Source organism: Equus przewalskii, chromosome 5 (genome assembly GCF_037783145.1).
Source record: "Equus przewalskii isolate Varuska chromosome 5, EquPr2, whole genome shotgun sequence".
NCBI lineage: Eukaryota > Metazoa > Chordata > Mammalia > Perissodactyla > Equidae > Equus > Equus przewalskii.
Window position 1 is genome coordinate 85333123 of NC_091835.1, and position 12184 is coordinate 85345306.

Consider the following 12184-nt stretch of genomic DNA (forward strand, 5'->3'; position numbering starts at 1 on the left):
CTGGGTGTTCTCATTTGGAAGGCGGAAATAATGATAGTACTCAGCTCATAGGGTGGTTGTATGGATCAAGATAATCCAGATGAATCTATCTTTAGCATACAGTAAGGGCTGTAAAATCAATTTTCTATAGAAAAATAGGGTGTTAGTAAACAGTATTTAGTGTATTTTTAGCTTCTTGATAATTTTCCTGGTAAAATCATTCTAGTCCTCTTGAATATAGAATCATAGTTGATGCTAATATATATACCTATTTTATAAAAAAAAAAATCCATGTTACAAGATTATAGCTCCATGTAGTGGCTGTAACTACCTCTTCTCTCTTACTACTTCCCAGTCTCCTTTCGCTTCTGAGCCTTTCACTAGTGGGAAGAAACAGAAGAGAGCTCAGAAGTCGTGGAGAGTATCTGAGGCATCGTGTCCCAAAGTCAAAGGCAAGATGCCACCATCCATGGGTTATGCTCACTCCAGGAGTGCTGTGGCCTATCAGTTAGGTGGAACTCAGAATGTGTTTTCTTGTAGAAAGTATCCTTTTAAATGAGGCACATAACGTTGTTTAACCCCTGATACAACTGGCATGCTGGATGTTTGCACTGAAAAACAGTAAAAGCAAGCAAAAACTTCACAGTCCTTGGCAGTACTAATAATCAAAGTAATTAAAACAATAAACCTGAATATATATTGAATCCTCAAAAAGAGGTCTGGAGAGGATTCTGGGAAGATGGCAGAGCAGGAGGTGTCAGGAATCTGTCTCCACACCTAGGCGACAGTTGTACTGGCAGAATCTGATCTAACTGTTTTGGAACTCTGGAGTTATTGAAGAATTGCAACTGCCAAGAGAAGGCTCGGATGTAAATTGAAGTCAATTTTGGTTGGTTTCAGCTCTTAGCACAGTAGCAGCTACCCACCCCCACCCTCAGGTAGCTCCCCATCCCCGGCTCCCAGGCCGGTGCAGCTTACACCCAGCTTGAGAGCCAGGGTGGGCAAGAAGGGCCCTCTCCTCTGAATTTTAGGAATCTGTGCTTGGAGGCTGCTGCTCCTCATCGCGGAGGTCAGACGTTGTTGCACCTCTCCCATCGTCGTCGGCTTCTCTCCTTCCTGCCGAAGTGACTTCCAGGGGATTTAAAGGGCTAACACCCTTTTCTGCTCTGTTCATTTTCCTCTTTTTCCCCTTTTGGGAGCCGGACGTTAAAGACTAGGACATTGAAAAAACAGTCGCATGTACAGGGAAAGTTAGAAAGTGACCATGCATGTCCAGGAAAGGCTCAGAAAAGACCTGAGAAGACACCAGAGGCTGGCCATTGGCACAGAGACATCCTACAACAGTCAAAAAAATAAAACCAATAGCAAAAATGGCAAGCCCTGGGGACGGGGAGAGTCTGATTTCCAGACTTACCACATTATTAGATTCAAATGTCCAGTGTGCAACAAAAAATCACAAGGCCAAGAAACAGGAGGAAAGTATGGACCATTTGAAGGAAAAAAATTAATCAACAGAAACTGCCCCTGAAAAAGACCTTAAGGCAGATGTATTAGGCAAAGACTTTAAAACAACTGTTTTAAGTATGCTTACAGACCTAAAAGAAGGTGGGGAAAAGTCAGGAAGACAATGTATGAAGAAAAGAATATTGATGAAGAGAGAAAACCGAAAAAGAAACCAAACAGAAATTCTGGAGCTGAATAGTAAAACAACTAAAATGAAAAATTCAGTAGAAGGATTCGGAGGCAGATGTGAACAGGCAGAATACAGAATCAGCAAACTTGCAGATAGGACAGTGGAAATTACCAAGTCTGAGGAACAGAAAGAAATGTGATTGAAGAAAAGTGAACAGAGCCTAAGAGACCGATGGGACACCATCAAGTGGACCAACGTACATATTGTGAGAGTCCTAGAAAAAAGAGAGACATTTGAAGAAATAATGACTGAAGACTGTCCAAATGTGATGAAAGACATGAATATAAACACCCAAGGAACTCATCGCTCTCCAAGTAAGATTAACTCAGAGATACCACCAAGACACATTATAATCAAAGTTCCAAAAGCCAAAGATGAGGAATCTTGAAAGCAGCAAGAGAGAAGCAGTCAATCACATAGGAAGCATCCTCGATAAGATTATCAGCAAATTGCTCATCAGAAACTTTGGAGGCCAGATGGCAATGGGCTGATATATTCAGAGTGCTAAAGGAAAACAACTGTCAACCAAGAATTCTGTATTCAAAAGTGAGGGAGAAATTACGACATTTCCAGATAAGCAAAAGCTGAGAGAGTTCCTGACCACTAGACCTGCCCTGCAGGAAGAGCTGAAGGGAGTCCTGCAGGGTGAAGGAAAGGATGCCAGACAGTATCTTGAAGCCGGATGGAGAAGTAGAGATCTCAATAAAGGTAAATACAAGGGGCACTGTAAAAGCTAGTACTGTTGTAACAAAGATTTGTAACTGCGCTTTCTGTTTTCTGTGTGATTCAAGAGACTAATACGTTTAAAGGAAAAAAATTATTATTAGTCTAAAAGCTAATATTATCCTAACTTTGGTTTGTAACTCTTTTGTTTTCTATATAATTTAGGAGACTAATGCATTTAAAAGAATTATTAGTCTATGTTTTTGGGTATACAGTGTATAGATCTGTAATTTTGTGACATTAGTAACTGAAAGGGGTGGGGATGGAGCTGTAAAGGAACAGAGTTTTTGTATGTTATTGTAGTTAAGCTGGTATAAATTCAAATCAGAGTCTTATTACTTTAGGGTGTTAAATGTCATCCCCATGGTCACCACAAAGAAAATAGCCATAGAATATACACAAAAGGAAACGAGAAAGGAATTTAAACATTTCACTACAGAAAAATCAACTAAGCGAAAAAGAAGACAGTAATGCAAGAAATGAGGGACAAAAAACTTGAGGCATATAGAAAACAACTAGCACAGTGACAGAAGTGAGTCCTTCCTTATTAGTAATTACTTTCAATGTAAATAGGTTAAACTCGCCAATCAAAAGACAGAGTTTGGCAGAATGAGTAAAAACATGTGATCCAACTATATGGTGTCTACGAGAGATTCACTTGAGATCCAAAGATACAAATAAATTCAAAGTCAAAAGATGGAAATAGATATTCCATGCAAATAATAGCCAAAAGAGGACAGGGATGGCTATAATAATATCACACAAAATAGACTTCAAATTAAAAAAGGTTACAAGAAACAAAGAACAACATTACATATTAATAAAATGTTCAGTAGAGCAAGAAGATGTAGCAATTAGACATTTATGTACCTGAGGGTGGACTATCAAAATATACAAAGCAAAACCCAACAGAATTGAAGGGAGAAATAGTCTACAGTAATATCCAGAGCGTTGAAACCCTGTTCACAATAATGGCTGGAACAACCGGACAGAAGGTAAGTGAGGAAATAGAACACTTAAGTAGACCAACTAGATCTAACAGACATATACAGAACACTTTACCTAACAATAATAGCATAAGCATTTTTCTCAAGTGCACATGGGACATTTTCCAGGATAGCTATATGTTAGCCACAAATTAAGTGTCAACAGGTTTAAAAGATAGATATCATGCAAAATATCTTCTCCAGAAAGAAGGGCATGAAGTTAGAAATGAACAACATAAAAAACTAGAAAATTCACAAAATTGTGGAAATTAAACAACACACTTTTAAACAACCAGTGGATCAAAGAAGAAATCATGAGAGAAATTAGGTAATACGTAGAGATAAATTAAAATGAAAACACAGCACGTTGCAATTTATGGGAAACAGAGAAAGAAGTGCTAAGGGGGAATTTTATAGCTATAAATGCTTACATTAAAAAACAAGAGAGATCTCAAATCAACAACCTAACTTTATAACTTAAGGAACTGGAAAAAGAAGAACAAACTAAAACCAAAGCTAGCAGAAGTTTAGAGCAGAGATAAGTAGAGAATAGGAAAACAAGAGAAAATAATGAAACCAAAAGTTGATTGTTCAAAAAGATCAACAACGTTGACACATGTTTAACTAGATGGACTAAGGAAAAAAAAAGGGAAGACTCAAATTACTAAAATCAAAAGTGAAAGTTAGGACATCACTACTGATTCTACCGAACTAAAAAGAGAGTACTGTGAAAAATTGTACACCAACAAATTGGATAACCTAGATGAAATGGACAAATTCCTAGAAACGCAAAACCTACCAAGACTAAATCACAAAGAAATAGAAAATCTAAATAGACCATAACTAGTAAGGAGACCGAATCACTAATAAAAAAATCTCCCGATAAAGAAAAGCCCTGGACCCAATGGCTTCACTGGTAAATTCTACCAAATGTTTAAAGAAGAACTAATATCAGTCCTTCTCAAACTTTTCCAAAAAACTGAAGAAGGAACACTTCCTAATTCATTCTGTGAGGTCAGCATTACCCTGATGCCAAAGCCAGACAGAGACGCTACAAGAAAAGAAAACTACAGACCATTTTCCCATATGAACATTGATTCAAAAATCCTCAACAAAATACCAGCAAACCAATTCAGCTACATATTAAAAGGATTTTATACCACGACAAAGTGGGATTTGTTCTTGGCATGCAAGGATGGTACACCATATTAACATTGATCAATATAATACACCACATTAACAAATGAAGGAAAAAACTACTCTGTCATCTTAATTGATGCAGAAAAAGCATTTGGCAAAATTCAACACATTTTCATCATAAAAAACACTCAAAAAACTAGGACTAGAACAAAACTACATCAATATAATAAAAACCATATATGAAAAACCCACAGTGAATATAATACTCAATACGAAAGACTCATGCTTTAAAGATCATGGATTAGAAGACATAATATTGTTAAAATTTTAGTGCTATCCAAAGAGATCTACAGATAGAATGCAATCCCAGTCAAAATCCCAGTGATTTTTTTCAAAAGTAGAAAACCCATCCTAAAATTCATATGGACTCTCCAGGAATCCTGAATAGCCAAAACAATCTTGAAAAGGAAGAGCAAAGCTGGAGGACTCATACTTCCTGATACCAAAACTTACTACAAACCAGTTATCGAAAGAGTGTGGTCCTGGCATACAGACAGACCTAGAGACCAATGGATAGAATAGAGAGCCCAGAAATAAACCCGCACATATGTGGTCAAATAAGTTTTGACAAGGGTGCCAAGACTATTCAATGGGAAAAGGACAGTCTTTCCAACAAATGGTGCTGGGAAAACTGGATATCCGCCTGCAAAAAAATGAACTTGGACCCTTACCTAACATCATAACAAAAGTTAACTCACAATGGATCAAAAACCTAAATATACAGTGTAAAACAGTAAAATTCTTAGACGAAAAATAGAACAAAGCCTTCATGACATTGGATTTGGCAGTGCTTTCTTGGCTATGACATCAAAAGCACAGGCAACAAAAGCATAAATAGACAAATTGGGCTTTATGAAAAATAAAAAATTTCATTCATCAAAAGACTATGAACAGTGTGAAAAAGGCAACCCACAGACTAAGAGAAAATATTTACAGATCATATCTTTGGTAATGGATTAATATCCAGAATATAGAGAGAACTTCTAAAACTCAGCAACATAAGAACAAACAACCTGATTCAAAAAATGGGCAAAGGACTTGAATAGATGTTTCTCCTAAGAAGATAGATGAATGGCCATTAGCACATGAGAATATGCTCAACATCACTAGTCATTAGGGAATCCAAGTCCAAACAACAACGAGATACCACCTCACACCTGTCAGGATGGGCAATACCAAAGAAGCAGAAAACGAGTGTTGATGAGGATGTGGGGAAATTGGAACCCTTGTCCGTTGCTGGTAGGAACGTAAATGGTGCAGCTGCTATGGAAAACACGATGGTGGTTCCTCAAAAAATTAACAATAGAATTACCATATGATCCAGCAATACCACTTCTGAGTCTTTATCCAAAAGAATCGAAAGCAGGGTCTCAAAGATATATTTGTGCATCCATGTTTATAGCAGCATTATTCACAAGAGCCAAAAGGTAGATAAATGTTCATCAACAGATGAATGGATAAGCAAAATTTGGTGTATATGTATAACGTAATATTATTCAGCCTTAAAAAGGAAAGAGATTCTGACACATGTTACAACATGGATGAACTTTGAGGACATTATGCTAAGTGAAATAAGCCAGGCACAAAAAGATAAGTACTGTATGATTTCACCCATGTGAACTTAGACCCTTACCTACAAAAATTGGTATCTAGAAAAGTCAAACTTACAACAACAGAAAGTAGAACAGGGCTTGCCAGGACTTAAGGGGAGCAGAAATGAGTTGTTTAATAGGTATAGAATTTCGATTTTGCAAGATGAAGTAGTTCTGGAGATTCGTTGCGCAACAGTATTGAATGTATTTAACGTTGCTAAACTGTACACTAAAAATGAGTTAGGTGGTAAATTTTATGTTTTACTACAATAAAGGAAAATGGAAAAAGAAAAAAGGTACCAACGTGTAACAGAATAAAAAGTTTCAGAGATTCTAATGGAGGCTTTTTAATATATTAAGAGCTTTATAGATTGGTCCACTGATTCTTTAACATGTTTGACTTTATTTTAGAACTTAGAACTTTTCCTTGATAACTGGTCATAGATAGCCGACGCTCACTTCTCTTCATCGTATTTACTGCGATTAAACTCATTTCAGGATGGGGTTGTAGGATGCTTTTAAGTGGAATGAGCAAAGAGGAAGAGAGATGTTCCTGAATTAAAGTTGGCTAACATCTCATAGAAGAGAGAGATGGACAGACAGAATATGTATTCATATTAGAGGAATGGTGGGTGGTCGAATTAGCTGGGCAGTTTTACTAGCCAGAGACAAAGTGTGGTGTGTGTTAAGCTTCTGGAGAAAAGAAGAACATGCTAAGGAAGAGGTGCTGGGTTGCTGCCCAGCCTGACGTGGCTGTGGCAACAGGTTGCGAGCCGCACAAGCAAACACCTGGCTGAACTGCTGATTTTATGTATAGGTTTGAAGTCCATAATTGAAAATTTTGATTGTAATTGGGTTTATGGTTTTGGAAATGTTCATTTTGGATATGAATCATCTTTGTTAACTCTAGTTAATATGTAGGTTAAAGTGAGACTATTTGCAAAACCCCTTACATAATGCCTAATGTGGTGTAGCTATTCAGTAAATGTTACTGCCCATGTTTGAGTGAGCTTGATTTTTTTCTGTGCTGTAAAAAGTGAGTAAGTTGACCTGAAAATTTCTGAAAGTATATTGAAATCTTTTGAAACTCTACCTTGTAAGTAATTACCATAATTTGTCTCATTCTCGTGTGTCTGTGGCATGCTATTTTTACTGTTTTCTGATGACTGACTCCTTGGAGTCAGTTCTAGGGGATCTTGTGGAATAGGAAGATCCAGAGGGTAAATTCTAAAGAGAGTCCGCTCTTTGTGGGCAGTGATGGTGAGATTTTAGAAAAGCAGATGGAGATGGAGAATTAGCCTGCAACTGGCTAAAATGGGGTTTGAGAGCTGGAAAAGGAGTGTTTTTAGTCTAACCTCTCATTTATGTCTCAGGAGATAAGTATAGAGCAGTGAGTTGTCCAGTGTCAGAGCTATGGTGGAGACGCCAGAATCAATGACTTCCTGAAGACCCTGCTATCCAAACATCATAAAGCTTTAGACTTTTGTGTTTCTACTTTTTCTTTTGAAAAGGCCGTTATTCATAACATGTACATATCCTATTAACTTTAAGAGTAGATCTTGTATATTAAATAATTTTAAATCAAATTTTTAGACTTTTGAGTTTGCTTAAGTAGGTTAACTGAACTAACAGTGCTGCCAGAATTCTCATAAGGAAAATTATTATTTTAAAAGAAATAAGAAATTCTCAACTTTTTCCTACTGTTTCCAGGTTAGGCCAGCAAACAAAGACAACATGGTGTTTTGAAGTATGATTGAACTCCTGATGCTGCAGCAGAGGCTAGGAGTATTAATGGCCAGATCTAGGTAAGTCAGAGTTTACTTAAAAATCATTAAGTCCACAAATTGTATTTTTTAAATGAGAGATTTTAATAATGTTTTCTTGAATGCAGTCATTTTGCCTCCTGATTTGCTGTCAAAGAATAAGAATAAGGACAAATGGCTTTAATTAAACAAAGACAGTGTTTGCTAATTTAAAATGCAGTCATGCGGGCCAGCCCTGATGGCCTAGTGGTTAAAATCTGCCTCACTCCACTTTATCGGCCTGGGTTCAATTCCTGGGTGTGGAACCACATCACTCGTCTGTCAGTAGCCATGCTGTGGCAGTGGCTCACGTAGAAGAGCTCAAAGGACTTAACTATATACAACTATGTACTTGGGCTTTGGGGAGGAAGAAGAAAAAGAGAAGACTGGCAACAGATGTTAGCTCTGGGCGATTCATTCCCAGCAACAAAAAAAAAGATACCATGTGTCACTTAACGACAGCGATGCTTCTGAGAAATGTATCATCAGGCGATTTTGTCTTGTGAACGTCATAGACTGCACTGAAGGGAAAAACATTTGCCACCCCAAAGTGTGTCTCTTTAACATGATTATTTTAGGCTGATTATTTCTAAGAAACAAAAGACTCAGCAAGTTTTTCTTGTTACCTTCCCCTTAATTGCCTAAAAGAATTCAGATAAAAAAACGTGTCTCAGGAAGCAAGCTATCACCTGAGCATGACATGAACTGGGTGGTGGACAGGGAGGAACCTAGAAAAGTCTGTCTGCTGGGCTCCCCTCTGTGTCTTCTGTTTCTGTGTGGCCAAACAAGCCCTTGTTTTCCAAAAGTTTGCTGCTTTTCTCCTACCTGTGAATTGTCTTCCTTCCCTTTGAAGTCCCCGACTCCCCCACCCCCAACAGCTTCTTTGTCTTTAGCAGAGGATGGTGTTTAAGGTGAGGGCTTCAGCCGTTTTGGCGAGTTCTGCAGTTTTCTTGGGTTTCTCTCATGTGTACATGTTATTAAACTTTTTTTTGTCTTTCAGTTGTTACTCTGTTCATGTCAGTTCAATTCTTAGACCAGACAGAAGAACCTAGAAGGGTGGAGGAAAATTTCTTCCTCCCCTGCAGTACTTACGCAGACCTAGATGGTACAGCCTCCTACACACCGAGGCTGGATGGTACTGATCTCATGGGACCGCTGTCATATGTGCAGTCCATTGTTGACCCAAATATTGTTATGCTGTGCATGACTGTATTCAGCAAACGTGTTGCAATGTTGATCTTCCCAAACAGTAGCTGCCTTTTGTTCTTGTTCCTTTCTTGAGGGAGCACAGTAAGTGTGTGTTTTCACTGAGTAATGAACTTGCCAGAGTAAGATGATGAGATCACATGGTCTCATCAAGTGTTTACAGTATTAGTACATGTTATTCACATTTACATAACCCAGATGTGTTCTCCAAATATTAACGTGGGCATAAATGCAGAATATCTAGCATCTGCCTTTCCCCTTGTCTAGGAGTTTGTGGCTCAAGAGGACGAGTCAGAGATGTGGATGGAAACTTCACCCGTTTCATCCACCCTCTTCTTTCTGTGCTTCTTCCTCACCAGCCCTGATGATCCATCACTTCAGACCCCTGTGTTGTCAACACCCTTTAGTTTCCTTGTCCTCTTACCCTCTGACCCTGGGTCAGTTGAACTGTGTCCCGCCCCGGACTGCTGAGCACAGCTACAGACAGTGTAGCCTGGCTCTCCAGCCTCTGCGGAGCTCTCGGCGCGGAACCCTCAGTAATCCCAGTACCTTCCTTGGGTGGCTCCTCCGTGAACCATCCCACCATTCTCTCCACGTCCCTCGTTCTGCAGACTTGCCTTGTGTGTTACAAAGGAAATGTGGGATGGACCAGGTTACCTGCTTCAGCTTCTCTTCTGTGCTCCACCCGCTCTTCCTTTCTTCCTTCTCTCCTCAGCAGATGGGGCCTTCCTCGTCATCTGCACTGATTCTGAACCTGGCCCTGGAGCTCGTCTTCTCTCGCTCCCCCTCTGTCTTGATCCATCATGTAGCCCTTCTCTTTCCTTTGTTGTTTTATATATTTTTTTTTAACCTTTCCTGACCTACTGATTACAAACCTGCGTAAAGTGATGTCATCCTAACACAGTAAATAAGCAACGTATTTTCTTGTGACATCATGTTTGTCCCCCCGTCCTGCTCTACTCCTTCTTTCTCAGCTTGTTCTTGAAAGAGCAGTTCAGTCTCTGGGGGGCTGCTTCCTTGTTTCCTGTGCTCTCTGCAGTTGGGCTTCTGCCTCTGCCCCTCCACTGTGGGTGGAACCCTCCTTCTTGACGCTTTCTTGTCTTAGTTTGTGCTACTTTGACCTCTTTTTCCTCCTTCACTGACTTCTCTCTCCTCCAGTACCTACACATTTGTATTCCCCAGAATTTCAGTTGCAGACCACTCTCCATACCGTTCTAGAGCAGTGTCTTCTGTTTCATAGCTTCAAATTCTGTGTGTGTGAATATTTACCTCCTCCCTCACACCCACACTCATATACTAACTCGATTGCATGTCTCCGTTTGGTTTTCTCTGGAATCTCAACGTGACATGTCTAAGACTGAACTAATAGCCATCTCTTCCACTTGAAGACTACCAGTTTTTCTCTCTCGGGTAATGGAGCCAGCACCCTTCGTTGGCCACACTGGAACCTGCCTCTTCCTTCCTGGAGGCCTAGCCAGCCACTCAGTGCTGCTGACTTCCTCTCCTCAATCTTTCTCAAATTCGTCTTTTTCTTCTTTATTCCTACTATTTCTTCTCGGGTTTTAGGTCTTTAGCATATTTCATTTTTCAGTAGTCTCTCACTGATTTCCCTTCCTCTGAGCCAAAACCCCACTTAAATTGATCCTGCACATGGAGGAATTTAGAGTGAAGTCCTCGCCACCTCACTTTCCTGCTTAGAATTCTTCGGTGCCTTTCCATCATGCGTAGGATAAAATTCATTCTCCTTGGTGTGGCATACAAGGCTTTTGTGTCATGTACTAGGCTTTTCGTTAATTATTATTGGACTGAACTGAAGTACTCAGTGAGGTCAGAATCCCCAAGTAGGTGGCGCCACCACTCCTGTGTCCCTGCCAGCAGGGGAAGTTGCCTGTGAGGGAGGCAAGTGGAGGAATCATTTTTCTGCCCCTTTTGAGAAACAGATTAAAAATATTCCTTTGAGGCACCATCTTTTAGGATTCTTTGTTCAATTTCTGTAAAGAATGTCCTTGGGATTCTGATTGGGATAGCATTGAATCTGTAGATTGCTTTAGGTAGTATGGACATTTTAACTATGTTTATTCTTCCAATCCATGTGCATGGAATGTCTCTCCATCTCTTTATGTCGTTGTCAATTTCTTTCAAGAAAGTCTTGTAGTTTTCATTGTATAGATCCTTCACTTCCTTGGTTAAATTTATCCCAAGGTATTTTATTCTTTTTGTTGTGATTGTGAATGGGATTGAGTTCTTTTTCTGTTAGTTCATTGTTAGTGTATAGAAATGCTACTGATTTATGTATGTTGATTTTATACCCTGCTACTTTGCTGTAGTTGTTGATTGTTTCTAATAGTTTTTCTATGGATTCTTTGGGGTTTTCTATATATAAGATCATGTCGTCTGCAAACAGCGAGAGTTTTACTTCTTCATTACCTATTTGGATTCCTTTTATTTCTTTTTCCTGCCGAATTGCTCTGGCGAACACCTCCAGTACTATGTTGAATAGGAGTGGTGAAAGTGGGCACCCTTGTCTTGTTCCTGTCCTCAGAGGGATGGCTTTCAGTTTTTGTCCATTGAGTATGATGTTGGCTGTGGGTTTGTCATATATGGCCTTTATTATGTTGAGGTACTTTCCTTCTATACCCATTTTATTGAGGGTTTTTATCATAAATGGATGTTGGATCTTGTTGAATGCTTTCTCTGCATCTATTGAGATGATCATGTGGTTTTTCTTTCTCATTTTGTTAATGTAGTGTATCACGTTGATTGACTTGCGGATGTTGAACCATCCCTGTGTCCCTGGTATAAATCCCACTTGATCATGGTGTATAATCTTTTTGATGTATTGCTGCATTCGGTTTGCCAAAATTTGGTTGAGGATTTTTGCATCTATGTTCATCAGTGATATCGGCCTGTAGTTCTCCTTCTTTGTGTTGTCCTTGTCAGATTTGGGGATCAGAGAGATGTTGGCTTCATAGAATGTGTTAGGGAGTACTCCATCTTCCTCAA

General features: G+C 39.2%; 1 protein-coding gene across 12 annotated transcripts in view; it reads left to right on the top strand.

The window, feature by feature from the left end:
- FRS2 (fibroblast growth factor receptor substrate 2) overlaps window positions 1–12184 on the top strand; it is a 118590-nt gene that overhangs the window by 94028 nt on the left and 12378 nt on the right. For 11 of the 12 annotated variants that reach the window (XM_070622044.1, XM_070622040.1, XM_070622038.1 and 8 more), the window contains one exon: window positions 7884–7978. The gene's annotated coding sequence lies outside the window, so the exon portion shown is untranslated. Of the gene's footprint in view, window positions 1–334; window positions 2381–7883; window positions 7979–12184 lie in introns of all 12 variants that reach the window. The other variant, XM_070622042.1, reaches the window with a different exon arrangement.